Here is a 23,003-nt window from a genome sequence, read left to right on the forward strand (position 1 = left end):
GCGATTACCTGTACGGAGCCAAGTTTGAGGTGCGAACAGATAACAATCCTCTCACTTATATTTTGACTTCGGCGAAGCTGGATGCCACAGGACATCGGTGGCTGGCGGCCTTGTCGGTATATGATTTCAGCCTGAGGTACCGGCCCGGAAGCAAGAATGTCGATGCAGATGCTTTGTCTCGTCGGGAGCCGGGGGAACAGGAGAGGGATGAGGAGTGGGAGAGTGTCCCTGCCCCTGGAGTGAAGGCGATGTGTCAGTTTGCTATCACCATGAAGGCCAAGGGAAGAGGGAGGCTGGAACGAGCCGTGGACCATTTGGGGGGTTTTGACGATGCCATACCCCTAGCTTACTGTGACCTGACCGCACTGCGGACTAAACAGTTGCCAGAACTGAGTCCGGGGGAAGTGGCAGCTGCTCAGCAAAATGACCCGGGCATTGGCACAGTGTGGAGAGCGGTCGAGAGGGGGGATGGGGCGTTGGCTGAGAAGGCGAAACACCCATTCGTGCCCCTGTTGTTGAAGGAGTGGTCTCGGTTGAAGTTAAAGAACCAAATCTTGTACCGGGTAACGGCGCCTCCGGACCAACCCCACTGTTGGCAACTGGTCCTGCCGGAGGAGTATCGGCAGGCTGTACTCCAGGCCCTACATGATGATTCTGGACACTTGGGGGTGGAAAAGACCTATGGATTACTCAAAGACCGGTTCTACTGGCCCCGGATGAGGGGGGAAGTCGAAGAATACTGTAGTGGCTGCAGTCGTTGCATCCGGAGGAAGACCCTGCCCGCGTTGGCGGCTCCACTGTCGCACTTGCAGAGTGCGGGACCTCTGGACCTGGTATGTATGGATTTCCTGTCGATTGAGCCTGACACCAGCAACACCGCGAATGTCTTAGTCATCACCGATCATTATACTCGCTATGCTCAGGCATTTCCCACTAAAGATCAGAAGGCGACGACAGTGGCGAAGGTGTTATGGGAGAAGTATTTTGTTCATTACGGCCTTCCCAGGCGAATCCATAGCGATCAGGGGTGGGACTTTGAGAGCCGCCTTATCCATGAATTACTGACCATGCTTGGGGTTGAGAAATCCAGGACTACCCCTTATCACCCACAGGGAGATCCGCAGCCAGAGAAGTTCAACCGGACCCTGTTGGATATGCTCGGGACGCTGGAGATTGGGCAGAAAAGCAGGTGGAGTCGTCATATTGGACAATTGGTTCACTGTTACAATTGTACTCGCAATGATGCTACAGGATATTCGCCCTATTATCTGATGTTCGGGCGGGAAGCGAGGTTGCCCATTGACTTGTGTTTTGGGGGTGAAGTGGGTGAATTACCCGGGAAGTCCCATCTAAAGTATGTGTCCGACATGAAGAGGGAGTTACAGCGGGCGTACGAGTTGGCCGAGGCGGCGGCTACCAAACAAAATCAGAGGAATAAGATCCGGTATGATCGAAAGGTGAAGTTTGTTCAATTATTGCCGGGCGACCGGGTCCTTTTACGGAATTTGGGATTCCCTGGTAAGCACAAGTTGGCAGATCGATGAGCGGCCAGCCCCTATGTAATAGAGAGCCAGATGCCGAACCTGCCAGTTTACCGGGTGAAACCTGAGGATGGGAAAGGGCCTATCAAGGTACTCCATCGGAATCACCTGCTGCCGCTGGGTCAAGCGGTGCAGGTGGATATGGAGCCAGAGTGGGAGGTTACGCCTAGTACAAGGACTCTGCGAGGGCGCAGAGAAAGAGAAGAGCCCGCTGCTGAAGAGCGGGGATGGGTCCCTCGCCCGGAAATGGCTACTGATTCGGAAGAGGACGACTCAGATGAGTGGCCCCTGTTCCCATTCGTTGGTGCTCCAGTACCAGGAGAGGAGGCTCCTGGCCCTTCCCATACTGAATTGGGTGAGAGGAGGGAAGGTCTTGAGGGTCAGATGGAGAGGCAGCCAACATTGGTGGGAGAGAGGGTGGAGCCCGAGCGTGAGCCGGAGAGATCTCAGGTGAGGGAGGACCCCCGTGAGGAAGGGGGTGAGGGTCCGTCAGGAAGACCTGGGGTGTCCGAGACAGTGGGTTCGCAGGTGAAGAGGGAGCCCAGTGGGGCAGAAGGGGTATGGAGATCTCAGAGGATTAGGCGCACCCCGGAGCGGTTGACATATGTGGTACCAGGAGAACCGAGTGTGATTTCTACTGCTCTGGGTAGTTATGTCACTGCTTTCTGCACCTGGGTTGGGTTTTGGGTGTTGCAAGAAGCTTTGGGGAACTCTAGTAATGCCATGAGAGCATGACATTTGCTGGTGGGGAGAGAATGTACAATGTCCTGTGTATGTTACTAAAAAGGGCTTCTTTGGTTTGTTACGAGTAGGAATGTTTCTTTGTCTGTTAAATGTTTCTCTCGCCGTTGTTTCGCTTTAGAATGGCTGATATGGTAATTGTATTCATTTGTTAAACAATGGGGAATGTTATTGTGTTTTGTGAGGCTGGGAACTTGGGGTAGGGGTTGCGTGGGCTTGGGGTGTGAGGAGAGTCGGGAGGAGAGACGGACGAGGAAGGTGGACGAGCGCTGGACGGCTCGTAGGACCACCGCGACTGGCGCTGGATGGCTCGTAAGACCACCGGGTGGTCCCGGGGTGACGATGTGGCTGTTGGATGATTCGTTGATTGAGCTCCTACAATGTGCACCACACTGACTGAACTTTGATAAGTTGGCGCCTTTTGTTTTTTTCTTTCCTTGTATATATATATATTGTATTGCCTAATACTTCTTTAGTTATGTTAGTAAATTCTATAAAGTGTATTTCATAACGGTATTTGGTGTGAAGTTGATACGGTGAGCGGCGCGAGGCATAAACTCGATTCTCACAGCACCTGCGTGTACGGGAGGTGGGTTGGTGAGTGGCTGGATCTCCTTTTCCCCTAGACATATACCAGCCGTTTGGGTAAGTGTTACAACAGTTTCTAAGTTTGAATGTTTGTGCCGCCCAACTATTAACTTCCGGTTAAGTTAATCGTTGTTTACTTTTCTAAGTTTTGAGCAGAGGTTAATAAATCTCGGGATTTGTTTTAAACCCTGTCTCGGTTTCATATTCATTGCTGCTGTGTTTGTAACAATATTCATGTGCCTATCTAAACGTCACTTTCAAAGCCTCTAATGTCTTTGCCTCTACCACCATATCAGGCAGCATATTCTAGGCATCCACCACTTTCTGAGTGAAAAATATACCCCTCACATCCCCTTTGAACCTATTTCCTCTCACCTTTAATGCCCTCTGGTATTAGACATTTCTACCCTGGGAAAAAGTTACTCCCTGTCTGTTCCTCTCATATCTTATAAACCTATCAGATCTCCCCTCAGCCTCTGTCATTCCAGAAAAAACACCCTCTCATGATAGCACATGCTCCCTAGGCAGCATCCTGGTAAACCTTTTCTGCACCTTCTTCAAAGCCTCACCATCCTTCCTATAAAGGGTGACCAGAATCATATGCAATACTCCAGATATGACCTAACCAGCATTTTATAAAGTTGCAACATAACCTCTTGACTTTTGAACCCAATGCCTCAGCTAATATAAGTATGCATTCCATTAGCCTTCTTAACACCTTGACAAACTATGTAGCCACTTTTAAGGAACTATGAACAGTATTCTGTCTCCTGGCATTTGCCCTATCAAGGAGAAACACCTCTCATTTATCCGGGTTAAACTCCATCTGCCATTTCTCTGCCCATATCTTCAACTGTATTCTTTGCCAGTCATCGACACTATCCACAACTTCATGAATCTTGGTATCATCCACACACTTACTAACCCACTCATCTACATTTTCATCCAGGTCATTCATATACGTCACCAACAGCAGAGATCTCAGCACAAAATCCTGTGGAATACCACCAATTACAGACCTCCAGCTCAAATAAGTCCCTTCAACCACTACCCTCTGCCTTCTATGCACAAGCCAGTTCTGAATACAAACAGCCAATTCACTGCAGACACCATGCACCTTAATCTTTTGGATCAGCCTCCCATGAGGGACTTTGTCAAATGTCTTACTAAAATCCATATAAACAACATCTACTTCTCTACCTTCATCAATCTCTATTGTCTCCTTGTCAAAAAACTCATTCAAGTTGGTAGGACACGACTTACAGATGACACGATGATTTGGGGTCTAGTGGACAGGGTGGAAGGTTATCAAAGCTTGCAGTCCAATCTTGACCAGCTGAAAAAATGGCAGATGGAATTTAATGCACTTTAGCTGGACAAACCAGGGTAGGACTTAACGATGAACATTAGGGTACTGAACAGTGTGGTAGAACAGAGGTATCTGTGAATACATATCCATTATTCCTTGAAAGTGACATTATAGGTAGAAAGGGTCATAAAAAGAGCTTTTGGCACATTGGTTTTCATAAATTTGAGTATAGGATTGAGATGTTATGTAGGAGTTGTAAAAGTCATGGGTGAGACCTAATCTGGAGCATTGTGTGCTATTCTGGACACAAACAGGAAATATTTCAATAAGATTGATTCAGTACCCCCAATCCAACAATGATCAATGCTTTCAGGAAAGGAGTAAAAACCCTTAAATCTTCATCCAGTGCCCTATTTTCTTATTCATAATGGAAACCAACAGTACTCTAAAATTTTTTCCAGTGATTAGGTCATGGAATTATTGTCTAGCCAGCCTGGAGAACGGTGAACCACTTGGGAGATCTGAGCATGCTGTGGTCTGTGTGGTAAAACATTTCAGATTACACATCTGCACTGCCACTCTCTGTGAACACACAGAGATGAATTTATTATCTAATTAGCAAGCTATGTTCTTGATATCCAAAATTGAGTTTCTTTAATCAGTCAACTTTTGAACACAGTGCATGAATATTATTACACAGATGGATCACAAGTTCAAAATGCTCATTTGACTCATGTGGATTCTGTAATTTTTCTATTGGGCCCCTGACTGCTAATCTGTGTAGAAAATCTTATATGCAGATGCAGCAAGTTCTGAAGAGTGGAAACAACTCTCAAGAGTGCAGCTGCATGGAAAGCAGGTTAAAGGTACAAAACAGAGAGTTAACAATTCCAACGCAAAGAGCAATGAGGTTGTAAGTTTTCAGAAATAAAATGGCATGAGGCGTTTTATGCTTAAGATAAACCATAACAATTGATTTATTGTAATCCAAAGACTGAACACAAAGCATGATAAAAGGACCTAACATAATTACGTCATCATGTCAAACCAGCCAGCCTCTTAAAGTGAACCCCAACTCAGTGTTGGTGGTTGTGAATATGTACGTATCCACCAATTGCATTACTTTACAAGGTATTTAATATGATTAGGAAGAAAAAGAACTGAGAATTTTTTCAGTGCACCTTATTGCTTTGATTAGGAAAGTAGGAAAGCATCAATGAAAGGGCAATGCAAATAGATTGGATCAAGGATCAACCTTATTTGCCATTTACATTTATATGTATTAGAAAATTACTGTTGTGACATTTGTCAGGGCACAACAGGCAACAAAAACAACATTCAACAATTACAAGAATAATGAATTATATAAAAATAATGTTAGAAGTTGAATATTAATTTTAACAAATGCATTGGATAAGTAACTAGAAAGGGTTATAAAGTAGAAGTAAAATGGATCTCAAAAAGCAACTACAAATGTGAAATAAATCATCTAAATATTAACTCTTATCATTTACCAGACATTACTCAAATCAAGAAACTACTCCCATTAAGCAGAGATAAGGATATGGATATGGGAATCTGGTGGAAAAACAGACTTCTGAAGGAACTCATCAAGTCAGGTAGCATCTGTGGAGGGAAATGGACAGTTGATATTTTGGGTGAAGATGAAGGGTCTTACTCTGAAATGCAGACTATTCATTTCCATCCGCAGATGCTACCTGACCCACTGAGTTCCTCCAACAGTTTATATTTTTAACCCAATCAAGCCTTACTACAGATATTCCCTTAGTTCTATTTACCCTCCTCCACTTTCTGTTCTTCTGAAATTTAACTTGTATCTTTCTCTATCCCCATTCTGACCATAGATGCCAGACCTGAAATGTTCACTGTTTCTCTTTCCACATAAGGTGCTGGATCTGCTGAAGGTATCAGGATTTTCTGTTTTTGTTTCAGGAGTATATAGATCAGAGCCTGCACATATCGACTGAATTTCTCCTCCTGTGCTTTAAGGCTCTCAGAGTCTATTGGGAGAGAGGTGTTTCTTATAAATTAGTGGTTCTTAATCTTAGGCCATAAGACCGTAAGACAAAGGAGCAGAAGTCGGCCATTCGGCCCATCGGGTCTGCTCCGCCATTTCATCATGAGCTGATCCAATCTCCCCTTTAGTCCCATTCCCCCGCCTTCTCACCATAACCTTTGATGCCCTGACTACTCAGATACCTATCAATCACTGCCTTAAATACACCCAATGACTTAGCCTCCACTGCCGCCCATGACAACAAATTCCATAGATTCACCACCCTCTGGCTAAAATTTTTTTTTCCCAACTCTGTTCTGAATGGGCGCCCTGCAATCCTCAAGTCATGTCCTCTCATACTAGACTCCCCCACCATGGGAAACAACTTTGCCACATCCACTCTGTCCGTGCCTTTCAACATTCAAAATGTTTCTATGAGGTCCCCCCTCATTCTTCTAAACTCCAAGGAGTACAGTCCAAGAGCGGTCAAACATTCCTCATATGTTAACCCTCTCATTCCCGGAATCATTCTCGTGAATCTTCTCTGAACCCTCTCCAATGTCAGCACCTCCTTTCTTAAATAAGGAGCCCAAAACTGCACACGGTATTCCAAGTGAGGTCTTACCAGTACCTTATAGAGCCTCAACATCACATCCCTGCTCCTATACTCTATTCCTCTAGAAATGAATGCCAACATTGCATTCGCCTTCTTCACCACTGACTCAACCTGGAGGTTAACCTTAAAGGTATCCTTCACGAGAACTCCCAAGACCCATTGCATCTCAGAACTTTGAATTCTCTCCCCACTTAAATAATAGTCTGCCCGTTTATTTCCTCTACCAAAGTGCATGACCGTACACTTTCCGACATTTTAATTCATTTGCCACTTCTTTGCCCATTCCCCCAATCTATCCAAGTCTCTCTGCAGACTCTCTGTTTCCTCAGCACTACCGGCCCCTCCATCTATCTTTGTATCATCAGCAAACTTAGCCACAAAGCCTTCTATTCCATAATCCAAATCGTTGATATACAATGTAAAAAGAAGCGGCCCCAACACAGACCCCTGTGGAACACCACTGGTAAACAGAAGCTAACCAGAATGGGATCCCTTTATTCCCACACTCTGTTTCCTGCCAATCAACCAACGCTCTATCCACGTATGTAACTTTCCCGTAATTCCATGGGCTCTTATCTTGTTTAGCAGCCTCATGTGGCACCTTGTCAAAGGCCTTCTGAAAATCCAAATACACAACATCCACTGCATCTCCCTTGTCTAGCCTACTTGTAATTTCCTCAAAAAATTGCACTAGGTTTGTCAGGCAGGATTTTCCTTTAAGGAAACCATGCTGAGTTCTGCCTATCTTGTCATATGCCTCCAGGTACTCCGTAACCTCATTCTTGACAATCGACTCCAAAAACTTCCCAACCACCAATGTCAAGCTAACAGGTTTATAATTTCCTTTTTGCTTCCTTGCCCCCTTCTTAAATAGCGGAGTGACATTTGCTATCTTCCAGTCCTCCGGATCCAGGCCAAAATCTATCGACTTTTGAAAGATCATTGCTAATGCCTCGACAATCTCCACTGCTACTTCCTTCAGAACATGAGGGTGCATTCCATCTGGTCCAGGAGATTTATCTACCCTTAGACTATTCAGCTTCCTGAGTACTTACTCTGTCATAATTGTGACTGCGCATATTTCTCTTCCCTGACACCCTTGAATGTCCGGTATTTTGCTGATGTCTTCCTCAGTGAAGGCTGATGCAAAATACTCGTTCAGTTCCTCCGCCATCTCCTTATCTCCCATTACAATTTCTCCAGCATCATTTTCTATCAGTCCTATATCTACTCTCACCTGTCTTTTACTCTTTATATACTAGAGAAAGCTTTTAGTATCCTCTTTGTTATTATTTGCTAGCTTCCTTTCATAGTTCATCTTTTCCCTCTTAATGACCTTCTTAATTTCCTTTTGTAAGCTTTTAAAAACTTCCCAATCCTCTGTCCTCCCTCTAATTTTTGTTTCCTTGTATGCCCTTTGCTTTGCTTTTACTTTGGCTTTGACTTCTCTTGTCAGCCACAGTTGCATCCTTTCTCTATTCAAAAATTTCTTCTTCTTTGGAATATATCTGTCTTGCACCTTCCTCACTTCTCGCATAAACTCCAGCCTCTGCTGCTCTGCCGTCCTTCCCGCTAGTGTCCCTTTCCAGTCAACCTTGGTCAGTTCCTCTCTCATGCCACTGTAATTTCCTTTACTCCACTGAAATACCAACACATCGGATTTCGGCTTCTCTTTCTCAAATTTCACAGTGAACTCAATCATGTTGTGATCACTACCTCCTAAGGGTTTCTTCACTTCCATCTCTCTAATCACCTTTAGTTGATTACACAATACCCAATCCAGTACAGCCAATCCCCTAGTGGGCTCAACAACAAGCTGTTCTAAAAAGCCATCTCGTAGACATTCTACAAATTCTCTCTCTTGAGATACAGTGCTGACTTGATTTTCCCAATCCACTTGCATGTTAAAATCCCCTACAATTATCATAACACTGCCCTTCTGGCAAGCCTTTTCTATTTCCTGTTGTAATTTGTAGTCCACATCACTGCAGCTGTTTGGAGGCCTGTAGATAACTGCCATCAGGGTCCTTTTACCCCTGCAATTTCTCAGCTCAACTCATAAAGATTCTGTACCTTCCGATCCTATGTCAACTCTTTCTAATGATTTAATATCATTTCTTACCATTAAAGCCACACCACCCCCTCTACCTACCTGCCTATCCTTCCGATACACCGTGTATCCTTGGACATTCAGCTCCCAGAGACATGCATCCTTTAGCCATGTCTCAGTGATGGCCACAATATCATACCTGCCAATCTGTAACTGTACAACAAGATCATCCACCTTATTCCTTATGCTGCATGCATTTAAGTATAACACCTTAAGTCCAGTATTTGGTACTTCTTGCATTGATTGCACTGCAACTCATCCCAATGGCTGCAAATTCGCTCCATCACCTGCCTGCCCTTCCTGACATCCTTACTGCTCATTACCTTAGATCTATTTCTGTTTCCCCTCTCCTCCGCTCCATCATTCCGGTTCCCATCACCCTGCCAAATTAGTTTAAACCCTCCCTAACAGCTCTATTAAACCTTCCCGCCAGGATATTGGTGCCCCTAGGATTCAAGTGTAACCCGTCCTTTTTGTACAGGTCACACCTGCCCCAAAAGAGGTCCCAATGATCCAGAAACTTGAATCCCTGCCCCCTGCTCCAATCCCTCAGCCATGCATTTATCCTCCACCTCATTCCATTCCTATTCTCACTGTCGCGTGGCACAGGCAGTAATCCCGAGATTACTACCTTTGTGGTTCTTCTTCTCAACTGCCTTCCTAACTCCCTATATTCTCCTTTCAGGACCTCTTCCCTTTTCCTACCTATGTCATTGGTACCTATATGTACCACGACCTCTGGCTGTTCTCCCTCCCACTTCAGGATATCATGAACGCGATCAGAAACATCCCCGACCCTGGCACCAGGGAGGCAAACTACCATCCGGGTCTCCTGATCACGTCCACAGAATCGCCTATCTGACCCCCTAACTATCAAGTCCCCTATTACTACTGCCTTCCTCTTCCTTTCCCTACCCTTCTGAGCTACAGGGCCGGACTCTGTGCCGGAGGCACGGCCACTGTTGCTTCCCCCAGGTAGGCTGTCCCCCCCAACAGTACTCAAACAGGAGTACTTATTGTCAAGGGGTACAGCCACTGGGGTACTCTCTAGTACCTGACTCTTCCCCTTCCCCCTCCTTACCGTGACCCACTTGTCTGCCTCCCGTGGCCCCGGTGTGACCACCTGCCTGTAACCCTTCTCTATCACCTCCTCACTCTCCCTGACCAGACGAAGGTCATCGAGCTGCATCTCCAGTTCCCTAACACGGTCACTTAGGAGCTGCAGCTCGGCGCACCTGGTGCAGATGTGGACATCCGGGAGGCTAGGAGACTCCAGGACCTCCCACATCTGACACAGAGAACAACAAGCTGCCCTCACACTCATACTTCCCCTTTCCTCAAATAACAGGAAAAACTGAAACCTAAACCTATCTTGCCTTGCCTGCTTCCACCTAAGCCCGTTGAGCCAAAGCCTTAAGCCTTCACTCTGCTATATAGAATTTCTATAGATGCACAGTGGAGAGTATCCTACCTGGTTGTATCATGGGCTGGTATGGAAACATCAATACCCAGGAACAGAAAAGTCTAGAAAAAGTGATGGATGCAGCCCAGTCCATCACGGGCAAAGCCATCCCCACTCCACTGCCAACGGTGATCAACCCGATGTAATGAAACAAATACCACAGTTGATTCTTTTCACCTTTATTAGTAGCATGCTACGAGAGAGAACCCTCCTTCTGTACTCTCACAGAGTCAGCCACGGAAGTCTCTCTGTCGAAGCACAGAGATACAGAGTTTTTATACCATCTTTGTCACGTATGCAGAAAACAATTTCTAGCTAACCCCTACAGTCACATGTCCAGCAACAGTGATAGTCCGAGACAAAGACCACTTAATCACCTCAAACAAAATGGATATTCCAGTCAAGTAAGTGGATTATTGATACAAAAGGACAATCAGTTTGATAGACACTCTAGCCACTTTAATTAAGAAAGGAAAGCCCTACCTGGTTTGCTGGAGCCAAAACTTAACTACAAAGATAAGAGCATCCACCAACTTTCATGCTTTAATTAAGAAAGGAATGTCCTGTCTAACCTCCATCAGCAACTGCATTTTGTAGAAACCAAAAGATGTGAAAAGTCAGGAGACATCCTTTTGTGGGTTTTGTGAGCTTTTAATCCTTATCTCACTCCAAAGAGCAGCTGCTCAGACACGCTGCAACCATTCTCATACTAGAGTACAGTACACAGACTCAACCTTAACTATTATTTACAGGAATCTGAGAATCCCCTTAAGACTTATCACCACTATTCAACATATTAAATTGGAGTGCTGCTACAAGAAAGCAACATCCATCGTCAAGCACACCCACCAGCCAGGCCATGCTCTCTTCTCACTACTACCATCTAGCAGGAGGTATAGGAGCCTACGTCCACACTACACTGGATAAATCCGTAACCGAAGCTTTTTCTCTTCGTTTTTACCCTTCGTCCACACTAAAACGGCGTTTTCATCCCACGAAACCGAAACTTTTCAGAAATGCTCTCCAAAGTGTATATTTTTGAAAACGCTGGATTGGCCGGAGCAGTGTGGATGGGGTAACCGGAGACTTCTGAAAACACTGTCAGACGGCAGCACGCTATTTCATTGTTTTCTTGAACGCAACTTAACAATTTCAGAACAGATGGCAACAGAACTGACGCCAGAAGAGTTAGAAATGTACTCACCAAATACTTTGACCCATAACTTACTGAATAAATAAGTATACTGTACTCACTTTGCCCTGTTTTCTGTCCTTGCTTGTATGAAGGTGGTTTACCTATTTATGCAAGTACTTCTCTGACAATAGATGTGTAACAGCCTAATGTAACATTGTATGGAAATACAAGATAACACTGATGCAGACATGTTTTATACATTTAACAAGGTGCTTTATTAATGCAACAGAGTTGTCAGTTTTTCAATGTTCGTCATCAGCCGGGTCTATCTGTCGGTTGCCTCTGTATGTTCCAGTATTTGTTTTTTTACTTTTAAGTTCTCCTGCGCGAAAGCCAACAGCTGTCCATCGTTTTAAGTTTTTCTAGTCTGTAACTACACAAACGCGCACTTTTACGGCGAGATTCGACACCAAACATGTCGTTTGTTTTCGGTAGATGTGTCCTGCACATGCGCAGGAGGAAAAGATTCACCGAAATCTCTGTTTCAATGTGGATAGAGATATTTTTTAAAATGCATAGTGTGGACACCTGTCGTTTTTACGCTAAACTGATGTTTTTAAAATTATCCGGTCTAGTGCGGATGTAGCCTAACCACACCACCAGGTTCAAGAACAGGCTCCTGAACTGGTGTGGATAACTTCACTCAGCATAAACCTGAATTGATTCCACAACCTACAGACTCACTTTCAAGGATTCGACAACTCATGGTCTCAGTATTAATTTTTTATTTTCATAATTTGTCTGCTTTTACATATTGGCTGGTGAGTCTTTGTTTATGTATATGTTAATTCTATTGTATTTCTTTATTTTCTTATACCTGGAAGAAGATGAGTCCCAAGGTAGCATATAATAACAGATACGTACTTTAATAATAAATTTTACTTTCACATTTAGACTTTGAATTCAAGCTCTTGGACCTTGATAGAATTGCAGGGAGGAGATGAGACCAAGAGTAGAATAAAATTTATGTAAATAGATGCTTGACAGTCAAAATAGACTCCTTGGGCTAAAAGGCTGTTTCCCAGCTGAATGACTCCATGCCTTTATTTTGGTTCCAATGCAGCACAGGCATCTAAGCTCAGACTCTCTTTAGAACATAGAACATAGAAAACCTACAGCACAATACAAAGTTGTGCCGAACATGTCCCTACCTTAGAAATTACTAGGCTTACCTATAGCCTTCTATTTTACTAAGCTCTATCTAAAAGTCTCTTAAAAGGCCCTATCGTATCCGCCTCCACCACCGTTGCCGGCAGCCCATTCCACGCACTCACCACTCTTTGAGTAAAAAACTTACCCCTGACATCTCCTCTGTACCTACACCCCAGCACCTTAAACCTGTGTCCTCTTGTGGCAACCATTTCAGCCCTGGGAAAAAGCCAGGGAGTCAACTGTTGGAGTCAACCTCTTGGAGTCAACTGTTGCACAACCACTGATACGAAGGTAGATTGACAGTGTAACATGTTTATATTCACATTTTCGATTATAAAATGGAATATAGAAATTTTGAATGAGAAAATATTGGTAAAATGTGTAAGTAAGATTTTTAACATGCCAATAGACCACAGATTCTCGAACAAGCCCTATGGTTTGGAAGATAACAAATGTGACGTGATTATTTTTGACAACTTTGCCTGTTCTTCATACATTAAAATCTAAAGCTACAGTAACTTTGATTTCCACAGGGCAAAACAGTAACAATCAGATCGAGTGTACTTATAATGATCACAAAGGTTACTTTTGACATTTAAATCATATTTCCTAATTTATTTCATTTATACTTGTAAATTAAGCTTGATACCAAAAATTAAATAATTTATTGCTGACAGGTAATGATTACACAAGGCAAATTTTATAGAAAGAAATGTTTTTCCTCATAATATATGTGCAGCCTTATCTAATTAATCTAATTTGCATAGACATATGAGGTCTGATCAGCATAATTGTCAGATAAGCAATAGCTAATGGAATTACAATTAAACGCTGTTTTTTTGGAGATAGTGCATGGAGGTTTTAATCAAAAGTAAGTGTCCTTTTAAAACTGCATTTTATACTTACGTGAAATCTGATTAATTTATCAAGAATATAGCGTTCAGATCAGCATAATAATCCTTGGCCATTTCTTCATGGAAACAACTAAATTTTAATGATGCCGTACATTACTAGGACTCTGCGCATCCAGCGAAATATAAATGGGATTAATGATAAGCCTTTAGTTGCAAATATCCACATATTGCTGATTGATTCACAGCAGATGCCATTTGGCTTGGACGCACCACATTCACTGCTTTAGTCTTAAACACAAGAGATTCTGCAGATGCTAGAATTCCAGAGTAACACACATAAAATTGAGGAGGAAATTAGCATGCATGTCAGGTAGCATCTATAGAGAGGAATAAAGAGTCAACGTTCCAGGCAAAGACTCTTCATCGGAACTGGAAAGGAAGAGGGCAGAAGCCAGAATAAAAAGATAGAGGGAGGGGAGGAGTACAGGCCAGAAGATAAGTGTAGCCAGGTAGGGGGAAGGTGAGTGGGTTGGTGTGGGGGGGGGGGGGGCGTTGGGTGGAGAAGAAGTGATAGGTGGAAAAGGTAATGGGCTGAAGAAGAAGGAATCTTTAATCTTCCTGTTTAGCTTTAATCTTCCTGTTTTTGTTGAATTTGCACATTAATTTACCATTAAATTCACCACTGAAATTAGAGTTAGTGATTAAAATTGCAAGGATCTTCACAGTGATCTGATACCTGACAGTAACTCAAATATAAATATGGCAGTCAAATGCAACTACAACTCAAACAGCTATGTGTTATAACAGTGGTGTGCAGAAGAGCATCTCTGAATGCACATTGAACCTTGAATTGGATGGACTACAGCAGCAGAAGATCATGAACATACACTCAGTGCTAACATCTTAGGTACAGGAGGAGGTATCCAATAAAGTGGCCACTGTGAATAACTTTCAGCTTTGATCATGACTCTGTTGGTTTTTTTTTGGTAATTGACAAAAGATTAAGCACTCAATAACCTGATAGTGATTGCATTGTAATCAATAATCTTTCAGCAGGGCTGTATCATACATTACAGCTCTGTAGCTCTGTAGTTTTTATAGGACTCGCTTTCTTTGCAAAATTAAAAGACCTAACTGGAAATAAAATCAGTTCAGTGAATTAAATCACCAATAGGTACAAGGACCCCAGTACCTACAACTTCCAAAATGATCATAGGCAGTTGTCTACATCTGGCAGACTATACTAGTCATCTGCTATCGTCATTGTATAATTACTAAGGCTTTGCTTAAAACATATTAGGCTGTTGATTACATTCAATAAACATTGCACCTTATTAATCTCCTGCAATTATCAATGTAACAATAAGTCCTTGTTTCTTTTTACACTACAAAAGAAACTGTATAAATGTTAAGCAACACACACAAAATGCTGGTGGAACACAGCAGGCCAGGCAGCATCTATAGGAAGAAGTACAGTTGACGTTTCGGGCCGAGACCCTTCGTCAGGACTAACTGAAAGAAGAGGTAGTAAGAGATTTGAAAGTGGAAGGGGGAGGGAGAGATCCAAAATGATAGGAGAAGACAGGAGGGAGAGGGATGAAGCTAAGAGCTAGTAAGTTGATTGGCAAAAGGGATACAAAGCTGGAGAAGGGAAAGGATCATGGGATGGGAGGCCTAGGGAGAAAGAAAGGGGGAGGGGAGCACCAGAGGGAGATGGAGAACAGGCAAGGTGTGATTGTGAGAGGGACAGAGAGAGAAAAAAGGGAGAGAGAGAAATAAAGGGAAAAAATAATAAATAAATAAAGCAAGGGTACACAGGTACATTCTTTGCATATGAAACCCTGTAGATTTATATAAGAAGGACATATATACAGAAAAGGATCAGTAACATCAGGAAGGAATTCACCCACACTGTTCATGGACTGTTTATTCCACTCCCACCAGGGAGGAGGCTAGGCAGCATTCTTACTAGGACCACTAGATGCAAAAACAGTTACTTTTCCCAAGCAATAAGGCTGATCAACACCTCCAACCACTAACCCACCCCTCCACAACCCCGACCAGTACTACTTTATCACTTACTGTCAGTCACCATATGTATAGACATTCCTGTACCTAGTGTCACTTTATGGACCTACAATCAATCTATGTATATTAGCGATCTTATGTATTTATGTTTATTGTCTTGTTTATTATTGTGTCCTTTATCTTACTGTGTTTCTTTTGTACTGTATCAGATCTGGAGTAGCAATTATTTTCCTTCCCTTTACATTTGTGTATTAGAAATGACATTGAACATTAAATACACCATTCTTGAGAGATCACTTCATTTTGAAATTTAATTTTATCTCTGTACTGTACATGTTAGGCCGGCTGGTGGCGTAGTGGCATCAGCGCCGGACTTCGGAACGAGGGCTCCTGAGTTCAAATCCAGCCAGCTCCCTTGCGTGCTTTCCATCCGCGCTGAGTTGATCATTGAGCTAGCAACTCGGCCTCATAAAAACAAGAAAGCCTGCTAAAAAAATGCAGTCATGACGGCGTCCCAATGACTCCACTTGGTTTTAAGGGCTTTCTTCTTCTTCTTCTGTATATGTTGCTATAACTTCTGACAATCTTCTCAAGCACTGGGGAGGCTACTGGTTAAATCCGAAGTATTGATCTGATGGTGCAGAGAAAAAAGGGACAGGAGAAAATTACTGAGAAAAAAAATGCTGAAGTTTCATCCATAAGCATCTCTAACAGAAAAAATGCAAGCAAATCTTTGATTGTGAAATTCAATTAGCATTCCATATATATATAATATTAACCTGCATTTACACTTTTGATGTTTAGAGTCTTGCTGTGTATTTCAATATTGCCTTTTCTATTCTTTTTCTGCGGAATCTGTGGAATTCATCACCACACTTGGCTGTGGAGGCCAAGTCATTGGGTATACTTAAAGTGAAGGCTGATAGGTTCTTGATTTGTAAGGGCTTTATAGGTTATGGGAATAAGGCAGGAGAATGGGTTTGAGAGGGATAATAAATCAGCAATGATGCAATGGTGGGGCAGACTTGATGGGCCAAATGGCCTAATTCTGCTCCTGTGTTTCATGTCTTATGGGTTTAATTAACCAGCTCCCTTTCCCGTCTGTCTTCTACTGAAGGTCCTGACTTTTGATTCCATGTTTTTCAATCATTCTAATTACAGAGCCAGTGATCGGGGTTTGATTCCCACTGCTGTCTGACCACATGAGTTTTCTTCAGGTGCTTCGGCTTCCTCCGACATTCCAAAAGACATACAGTTAGAGTCAGTGAACTGTAGGCATGCTATGTCTATCCCCTGCACAATCCTTGGACAGTGTTAGTTGTTGATGCAAATGATACATTTTTGCTTCGATGTATGTTTGTTTGTTTTGAAATATTTCTGTATTTTTGATGTTTCAATGTACGTGTGAGAAATAAAGCTAACCTTTCTTTTTCCAGTCTTTGAACTCTTCATCTGTGGTGTTTGTCTGATATACTGGTCACCAAATGGATAGTCAACTGATCCTTAAACAGTACCCATTGTCACCACATCCGACCACTCCTGAATAGGAATCAGGAAGTAATCCCTTGATTGTGTTCCATTCATCAGATTACTATGATCCAACCTAAAAGATGCAGACTAAGTTTTGACTTGCCAATAATATCTTGGCACCAGAGGAAGTCTCTCTGTCCGGGGATCAATACCAAAAATTGGAACCCGAAGTTCAATCAGAAATCTGGAAGTCAAAGCCCGATTGCCAAATCCTGGAGACAGGAGGCTGGAGGCTTGCCCTGTAGTTGAAGGACTGTCCTTTTATGTCGGGGTGGGAGGGAGGGTAGGTGAAAAGAAAGGGACTAATTTTGCTGTTGTTGCTTTGTTGCTTGCTGTGTTCTGTGTTGTTCTGCTAAGCGACACAGAACATAACAAATTCAAGTTTGCTGATTGTTATAGACCAAATCAAAGGTGGTGATGAATCAGCATATAGGAGGGAGAATCAAAAACTGACTGAATGGTACCATATGCCAGAATCCTGTACATTGATTTCAGTTCAGCATTCAATAACATCATCCCACAGAGACTAGTTGAGAAACTGTCACTGCTTGGCCTTAACACTGCCATGTGTCACTGCATTCTGGATTTCTTGACACAGTCAGTCCGTGTTGGCAGGAACATCTCTGACTCCATCACACTGAGCACTGGATCCCCACAAGGCTGTGTGCTCAGCCCATTGTTGTTTACACTGCTAACACATGACTGTGCAGCCAGATTCAAGGAGAACCTGATCATTAAATTTGCTGATGATACCACAGTGGTGGGGCTCATCAGCAAAAATGATGAAACAATGTACAGGGAGGAGGTCAAACACCTAGAGAGCTGGTGCAGTGACAACAACTTGATGCTTAATGTCACCAAAACCAAGGAGATGATTGTCGATTTCAGATGATCTCAGCCTGAGCACACAGCCCTCAGCATTAGCGGCTCCACAGTGGAGAGAGTGGAAAACATCAAGTTCCTTGGGGTGCAGATCTCCGACAATCTCACCTGCTCCAGGAACACCACTGGGATTGTGAAACGAGCCCAGCAGAGATTGCACTTCCTGAGGGAACTTAAACAAGCATCACTCCCCACTAACATCTTAACTACATTCTACAGAGGAGTGGTTGAGAGTGTGCTGACCTTTTGCATCACAACCTGGTACTCCAGCTGCAGTGCTGCTGACAAAAAAGCCTTGCAGAGGGTGGTTAGGGGAGCAGAGAAGGTTATTGGGGTCTCCCTACCTTCTGTCCAAGATCTCTTTCAGAGTCGATGCCTCCAGAAGACACGGTACATCATTAAAGACCCCTCACACCCTCTCCATAAACTGTTTGTTCTGCCATCAGGCAAACGTTATAGGAGCATCAAAACAAAAACCACAAGGCTACTAAACAGCTTCCTCCCACAGGCAGTCAGACTGCTAAATAGTTGCTCTACCTGACTCTGCTTTGGACACTTTTAACTTGCACTGGACACTTATAACTTGATTTTAACCGACATGTGGCTGTTGTGTTTTACTATTTATTGTTGTGTTTATTATTTATTGTTGCGTTTGTTATGTTATGATTGCACTTGCCCCTGGGAAACGCTGTCTCATTCAGCCCCGCAGAGCTGATGTATGGTTGGAATGACAATAAAGTTTTTAAATCTTGAATCTTGAATCATAACAACAACCTCTTGCTCAATGTCAGCAAGACTAAAGAGCTGATTATTGACTTCAGGAAGAGGAAACCAGAAGCCCATAAGCCAGTCCTCATAGGAGGATCAGAGGTGGAAAGGGTCAGCAACTTTAAACTCCTCAGTGTCATCATTTCGGAGGACCTGTCCTGGGCCCAGCACTTAAGTGCAATTACGAAGAAAGCATGGTAGTGCCTCTACTTCCGTAGGAGTTTGCGAAGATTTGGCATGATATCTAAAACTTTGACAAACTTCCACAGATGTGTAGTGGAGAATGTATTGACTGGCTACATCACAGCCTGGCATGGAAACACCAATGCCCTTGAACAGAAAATCCTACAAAAGGTAATGGATACAGCCCAGTCCATCATGGATAAAGCCCTCCCCTCCATTGAACATATCTACATGGAGTGTTGTCGCAGGAAAGCAGCATCAATCATCAGGGACCCCACCACCCAGGCCATGCTCTCTTCTCACTGCTGCCATCAGGAAGAAGGTCCAGAAGCCTCAGGACTCACACCACAAGGTTCAGGAACAGTTATTGTCCCTCAGCCATCAGGCTCTTGAACCAAAGAGGATAATAACTTCACTCAACTTCACTTTCCCCATCACTGAAATGTTCCCACGACCTATGTATACACTTCCATGGACTCTTCATCTCAGGTTCTCAATATTTATTGCTTATTTTTTATTCTTTTATTATTCTTTTTGTACTTGCACAGGTTGTTGCCTTTTGCACACTGGTTGAACATCAAAGTTGGTGTGGTCCTTCATTGATTCTGTTATGGCTATTATTCTATTAGGGATTTATTGAGTATGCCCACAAGAAAATGAATGTCAGGGTTGTATATGGTAACATTGCATCTACTTTGAACTTTAAACTTGAATTTTGAGATGCTATATTGGTGCCAGAATATGTGGCGACATTTACACATCTCTAGTATGTGTTAACTCTAGTATGTATGACTAACTCAGCAGGTTAGTCAGCCACTATCGATAAGAATAAACAATGACGTTTTGAGCTGAATCCCTTCATCAGGACTGGAAAGAAAGAATAAGAAGGTAGGCAGAGGGGAAGGAGTACAAGTTGGTGGGTGATAGGAGAAGCCAGGAGAGGGGAAAAGTAGGGTTGTGGCGAAGGGGGGATAAATTGAGAAGCTGGGAGGTTATAGGTGGGAAAGAAAAAGGGCTGATGAAGAAAGAATCTGTGGACCGTGGGAGAAAGGGAAGGAGAAGGGACACCAGAGGAAGGTGCAAGTCTGGATGAGTACATGGGTCGAAGAGTTAGAGAGCTGCAGAGATCATAGGGGTTGTGTTGATTGTTAACACAAATTATGAATTTTATTGTATGCTTAGATGTACATATTAAAAATAAATCCGAATCTGATTCTTACCAGCAGCCAAGCCGAGAAGGAGGAGATGCACAGATAATGGGACATTTGATCATGAGGGCTACAGAGAGATGCAGTGGAATTACAGACTTGGTTCTCTACATCAATGAAGATAGCCAAGAGAGGGGGTTATCCCACTCATTCTCCCCCCCCCCCAAGTATATAGAGATAAAGGGTAAATACAACATTTTTGAAGATAGTGGGAAAAGATTCAGTACAGAGTTAGTGACTACTCAGCCTCAGTATTGAAAGGAGAACGTCTCCATCAAGAATTTTGAATTGCTTTTTCCACACCTTAATCTCAATTTAATCCCCTTCTCTGTCTCACTCTCCATGAATCTGTGTAGTACTTTAGCCTTGACTCTGAACTCTCATTTTAATGATGATTATTTGAAATATACACACACTGACCACTTTATTATGTACCTACTGTACTTAATAAAGTGGCTACTGAGTGCATGTTTGTGGTCTTCTGCTGCTGTAGTTCATGCTGTTGAGACATATTGTACATTCAGGGATGTTCTTCTGCACACCACTGTTATAACGTGAGGTTATTTGAGTTTCTGTCACCTTCCTGTCAGTTTGAACCAATCTGGCCATTCTCCTCTGACCTCTCTCATTAACAAGGCATTTTCGCACACAGAACTACTGCTCACGGGATGTTTTTTTTTGTTTTTGGACCATTCTCTGTAAACTGTTGTGTGTGAAAATCCCAGGAGATCAGCAGTTTCTGAGATACTCAAACCACCCTGTCTGGCACTGACAATCATTCCACGGTCAAAGTCACGTAGATCACATTTCTTCCCCATTCTGATGTTTGGTCTAAACAACAACTTGACCAGGTCTGCATGCTTTTATGCATTGAGTTGCTGTCACATGATTGGTTGATGAGATATTTGCACTAATGAGCATATGTACCTAATAAAGTGATCAAAATTCAAAACATCTTTCAATCATAGGTAGTGACCCACCACCCCTAAAAGTAGATCCATAGTAGTCCTATTTACATGTGTAAGCAGGTAAAATATGTTTCTAGGCCAAATAATAACTAAGGCTACATCCACACTAGACCGGATCATTTTGAAAATGCTGATTTCATGTAAAAATGATAGGCGTCCACACTGTGCGTTTTTGAAAATATCTCCATCCATATTGAAACGGAGATTTCAGCGAATCTCCTCCTGCTGCGCATGCGCAGGACACATCTACCGAAAACAAGCGACATGTTTGGTGTCATATCTCGCCGTAAAAGTGCGCGTTTGTGTAGTTACAGACTAGAAAAACTTAAAATGACGGACAGTTGTTGGCTCTCGCGCAGGAGAACTTAAAACTAAAAAAGAACAAATACTGGAGTGTACAGAGGCAACCGACAGGGAGTTCATGGACAGATTGACCCCACTGATGAAGAACTTTGAAAAACTGACTAACTCTGTTGCATTAATAGATAGATAGATAGATACTTTATTCATCCCCATGGGGAAATTCAACTTTTTTTCCAATGTCCCATACACTTGTTGTAGCAAAACTAATTACATACAATACTTAACTCAGTAAAAAATATGATATGCATCTAAATCACTATCTCAAAAAGCATTAATAATAGCTTTTAAAAAGTTCTTAAGTCCTGGCGGTTGAATTGTAAAGCCTAATGGCATTGGGGAGTATTGACCTCTTCATCCTGTCTGAGGAGCATTGCATCGATAGTAACCTGTCGCTGAAACTGCTTCTCTGTCTCTGGATGGTGCTATGTAGAGGATGTTCAGAGTTTTCCATAATTGACCGTAGCCTACTCAGCGCCCTTCGCTCAGCTACCGATGTTAAACCCAGTACTTTGCCCACGACAGAGCCTGCCTTCCTTACCAGCTTATTAAGACGTGAGGCGTCCCTCTTCTTAATGCTTCCTCCCCAACACGCCACCACAAAGAAGAGGGCGCTCTCCACAACTGACCTATAGAACATCTTCAGCATCTCACTACAGACATTGAATGATGCCAACCTTCTAAGGAAGTACAGTCAACTCTGTGCCTTCCTGCACAAGGCATCTGTGTTGGCAGTCCAGTCTAGCTTCTCGTCTAACTGTACTCCCAGATACTTGTAGGTCTTAACCTGCTCCACACATTCTCCATTAATGATCACTGGCTCCATATGAGGCCTAGATCTCCTAAAGTCCACCACCATCTCCTTGGTCTTGGTGATATTGAGACGCAGGTAGTTTGAGTTGCACCATATCACAAAGTCCTGTATCAGTTTCCTATACTCCTCCTCCTGTCCATTCCTGACACACCCCACTATGGCCGTAAATATAGTACACTTTTCATCTTGGTGTATAGTTACTTGAGAATAAAATTATACTCTTATGTTTTGAAATCGAAATATGGTTTGGTAATGTTATTTCACAAACTTTTTAAAGTTTTCTATTGTGTATACTTAAAGAAGTAATTCATTTTGATTTGTTACATATTTACTAATAACTGACACATGCTTCTGTGTAGTTTAAAAGCAATTATTTTGCTATTTGTAGTATGTAAATTGCAGAACAATTTAGTAGATGTCTAAATGAGGAAAAAAATATAGTTAAAGTGTTTTCTATTTTGTAAGGATTAGGTTACTTTTTTGAATAATGTAAAATGTTTTCTAAGGATGTTTTATGTAGATAGAACTACTATCTAGAATAGATGATGAGCAGTGTTTTACCTTATTTTGGGAAACTATTGTTTGCAAGGTAGTGTAATTATGGCAGTTTGTGCAAATGTTGAAAACTGAATGGAAATAAAGCATGAAGAGTTTGGGTCCAAGTTACTTGGGGAAAA

The sequence above is a fragment of the Hemitrygon akajei genome, chromosome 18, assembly GCF_048418815.1.
Source record: "Hemitrygon akajei chromosome 18, sHemAka1.3, whole genome shotgun sequence".
NCBI lineage: Eukaryota > Metazoa > Chordata > Chondrichthyes > Myliobatiformes > Dasyatidae > Hemitrygon > Hemitrygon akajei.